Below are 4,434 nucleotides of genomic sequence, written 5' to 3'. Positions count from 1 at the left end.
CAGAAAACAGAGCCCAGAGGATAGGGTGCAGTTTATGATTGTTGGGTATTCTTTAAGGAGAGTTGTCAGGCATAGGTCATAGAGCAGAATCTTACATAGGGTCTCTGGCACTAGCATTCAGAACCATTTATTTTAATGGTACAGAACAAAGCAAATAAAATATAAAGCACTGTATTTTAAGACTGAAGTTAATTTTTATAGCAAAGTTTTCAGATAGAAATGAAGTTTAATTACTTTGTCAACTTTGTATTTATCTAAGTGAATAACAAGAAAAGGTTTAGAACCTTTCAGTTATTCTCAAAATTATTTATCCCTTTTTACATAGTCCCTGTATTCAAACCCAAACAATTTTTTAGCAATTTGTACTTGATTGATATAGTACCATTATTCATCAACAATGATTTTTTAGTTTTTCCACTGTTTAACAAAGATGCACATGTAAAATTATTTCTTAGTAGATTCAATTCTGTCAGTGACAAATATTAAGCATCTATGCTTACTCCCTATTTATATGTCTTATGTTTTCAATTTTTACTAATGCTTTGCATTCTTTTTAGCTTGGCTTTTTGGGATTTGTAATTAGTTTTATGGTTTAAGTAGATATCCCTCACACCAGTTAAATAATTTAAAAGGGAAATTTAAGATATACAAAATAATTAAATCAAAATTATGTTTTATTACAAAAAATACATATAATAAAAATACCACTTCTCCTCCTTCCCTATTGCTAAGCACATTTTAAAATTCTTACATCTTCCTCATATTACTATTTTATATCAAAATAGTATGTATATTCTAATATTTCTTCTTTTATCAGTTATAAGATGCCATTTTTATCTTTTATTCACAATTATTTATTAAAACAGGTTTTCAATGCAAATATTTCATATTTTATTAAATTAACCTTTATTATCTGTAGATTTATATCTATAGAGAGTATTAGTTATTCCAGAGACACATAAATTAAAATCCTTCTGTAATTTATAAATCTGCTTTTGCAAAGCTTATAATTGCTTCAACTTTTCACTTTATAATTTTCCATAAGATTTTCCTATATTTCTTGTTATTGTTTTAAACCTGCTATAACTTTTTTATTAAGTGAAAGCACACCAAATTAGACATTAATTCTTTTGTGTGTGTGTGTGTCTTTATTTGGGGACATCTATTCTTTCCTTGAGTTCTAAGCTAGTTTTCCTCTAGATTTAATATTTGTCCTTGGAATTTTGGTAATTTTCAGTTGTAGTTTATTTCATAGTTTTGTTAGTTATGATTCATACTCTTTAGAAGCATAAAAGATCATCTAATTATCATTTTTATAATTTTAAGTAACATTTTTGTTAAGGATTATTTTACTCTCCTTGTTGATGTACTGAAAATCAGTTTAAAAATCAATGTCCCCTTGATATTAGCAATGTTTTCCCCTTGCCGTAGTTGCGTTGTAGGTGTAGCTGTTGTGTCACATGTGCATCAGCAAATGGGAGAGTGGAGAGAGACTATTCTGTGCTCAGTGTTCTAATCTATGAACATCTGAATGTTTAGTAGCCTAACATTTCCTGAAAAAAGCAAGCCTAAAATGACCACCAGTTTGACACCAGTAGGCTCAATCAAGTATCTAGCCTGAGATAACCAGCAGCCCTGAAATATGAAGACCTGGATGTGCTCTCAGGATGATGAGCAAGCCTGACACTGGAAGAACCCCACCTCCTGGGGCTGGACTGTACTCAAGACAAATGATCATTACAAATGTCCATTCTGACTGGCCAGGTGAAGAGTGAACGCAAGATGATTACCAGACAGGCACAATTGGGTCTGGACAGGGACCTAGCCTTGGATGAGCACCAGTCTGGCACCATGCAGACCTGAAGGAACAGACCATGCTGAGATGATCCCTGCCCAGTGCCATAATGCACAAGAAGAATATAGCACTTTTGAGACAACACCTCAGATTACCTAAGACACTTGGAGATCATGGGTGACACTAGGAAGAGCAAGTACGTGCTGGAGAAACGAAAGAGAAAGATAAACTTAAGCATGTGGGTACAATAAAGAGGAGAGCTGGATACTTGGGGACACTGAGGAACAGCCTGATGTGAGCAGCCAGTGATGCCACCTGCTACCATGGTGGGGTTCTGGCCTCTGCGGCCACTAGGGGAACACTTCTGGTTCAATAGTCCTGTAGTAGCATGGGTCTGTTACCACCAAAGATCAGGCAGCCATTCCTGGGACATATAGTTATCTGAAGGCTGTTCAGAACTTATTCTGCCCTTTACCTGGGCATCCTGAGAGAACTGATCCTGGGTGAATGAGAGCATAAACTCTCAAACTATGCCTGACTCAGCTGCAGGAAGCCACCCTGCACAATGCAGGAGTTGACAATGAGCCAGCCTCAAGGATCCTACTATGGAAGAGCTGACCTTACCACTCATCTCCCATGTGGTTTCATGGACAAAGGAAGAGAGATACTCTTCTCTCCTCTTACCCCTCACCATTTGTGTTAGGGAGGAGAGCTGGCTTTATTCCTTATCAGTTACAGAACTTAAAAGAGCAGATCCTACAACCTTACCCTGGAAGAACAGTAGAGCTGATCCTGATGGTTGGGGTCTCTTGCAACCTAAGGTCATGAGATCAGGAACATTGGTCCTGCCACTTACCTTTTGCAGCATTTGGGAGAACACACCCTGTACCTTACCTGGAAAGCATATCTCTAGATGTGGGAATTGCAGGTACAGTGGTTTCAGTGAGGGAGAGATCCCCTTTTTTCCCTCCCATCCAGAAGCAGTTGGGAGAGTTGGCACTGACTGTGTCCTGAGAGCAGGAGAGCTGTTCCTACCCCTCACCTGCTGCAACACTCATAATACCAGTCCCTGCTCCTCATCTGGGCAGCACCGTAGAGCTGAACAGAATGGCAAGGGTGTGGGTGAACCAGCCCTAAGGTTGTGAGCATGAGAGAGCTGGCCTCATAATTTGTTGTATGATGACACAGACAAGGAAAAGATGCCCCTAGTTTTTGCCCCTTAATGACACATGGCAGGGAGAAGAGTTGGCACCTGTGGTCATCAGAACAGAAGAGCTGGCCGTAAGCCTCACCTGCTGCAGCACTTGGGAGATCAGGTCCTGCACCTCATCTGGGCAACACAGTAGAGATGGCCCTAGATGAGGAAGTTGAAGGTAAATAAGCCCCAGGAATATTAATGTGGGAGAGACTCTCATACTTCTTGTCTGCTGGGCCATGGCATGTATGAGGAAGAGACTCCATCCTCTAGTCCCTTATCCCTAGCCATCTATGGTAGGCAAGAGTGCTGGCTTCATGATAATGAGATTGAGAGAACAGTCCATGTACTTCACTGGCAGGCCCTGCACCTCCTCTGAGTAGCAGAGAAGAGCTGGCCCTGGTAGTGGGGTTGCTGGAGAGCAAGCCCCAAGGGCATGGGAACAGGAGATCCAGTGGACTCACCAGTTCACATAATTCTCCTGCTCATATCCAGGGCTTTGAAAAGGGCTAGGTCCTACAGATCCAAAACTGCAGGAACTCATGACACAAGGGAACAACAGAATATCTGAGAGGAATCCCAGTGAAATTCTAGTATTGATAGAATAGCAAAAGCCAGAGGCCTTAAACCAGACCAACAAGTAGTTACAATGAGTATTTGCAAGCAAAGAAGTATGGTAAACAGGTATACTGTGGGATACACTGTTAAACACTACAGCTTCGAGAATGAGATTTTTTTTTCTCTGTTTAGCAAGAGGTTGCAAAGGTGGGTAGTGGATTTAAGAGGAAAGGGAGATAAATGTGATTATGGTACATGATGTGAAATTCACAAATAACAAAAAACAACAAATTCTTCCTTGGTCCGCTCTTTGATCACCTCTCCCTGAGGGGGGAGTAGCCTTACCAGGCCTCAGAAGATGACAATACAGCCACTCCTGATGAGATCTGATAGACTAAGATCAGAAAGAAGGAGAGGAGGACCTCCCCTATCAATGGACTTGGGGAGGGGCATGCATAAAGGAGGGGGTGAGAGGGTGGGTTCGGTAAGGGAGGAGGGAGGGGCTTACGGGGGATACAAAGTGAATAAAGTGTAATTTATAAAAATTAAAATTAAAAAAGGAAAAAGAAAAGAAAATCTATTTTTTTCATTATTTTATTAAATTTCCTCTATCCTCTTAAGAAATGCTGTTTCAGAGTATAAAATAAAAGCCTTTAGAAACTTCCCTAAAACTTCTAATACTAAGCAAGTTAACAGAGTTAATGTTTGGTCAATGGCCCTGAAATAGCAAGTACTACAGCCAGAATCATTTCAAAAATCATTTATTTCCAAATGTCAGAGACATCAAATCAAGTAAGATTGGGTGAATTTAATTCCAAAGACAGAGAAACATCCTAAAATAAAACAATATCTATAATTACACCTTGGGTACTTTATAATCCATTTA

General features: G+C 39.5%; 1 non-coding gene across 1 annotated transcript; it reads left to right on the top strand.

The window, feature by feature from the left end:
• Positions 1-1,415: 1,415 nt before the first annotated feature.
• LOC132650245 (small nucleolar RNA SNORA17) lies at positions 1,416-1,551 on the top strand. The gene has a single exon (XR_009588625.1). It is a non-coding gene; the product is annotated as a small nucleolar RNA SNORA17 (small nucleolar RNA).
• The last annotated feature ends 2,883 nt before the right edge of the window (positions 1,552-4,434 follow it).

Source organism: Meriones unguiculatus, chromosome X, assembly GCF_030254825.1.
Source record: "Meriones unguiculatus strain TT.TT164.6M chromosome X, Bangor_MerUng_6.1, whole genome shotgun sequence".
Lineage (NCBI taxonomy): Eukaryota > Metazoa > Chordata > Mammalia > Rodentia > Muridae > Meriones > Meriones unguiculatus.
The sequence above is the reverse complement of the archived record's forward strand: the minus strand, read 5'-3'. Positions and strand labels throughout refer to the sequence as shown.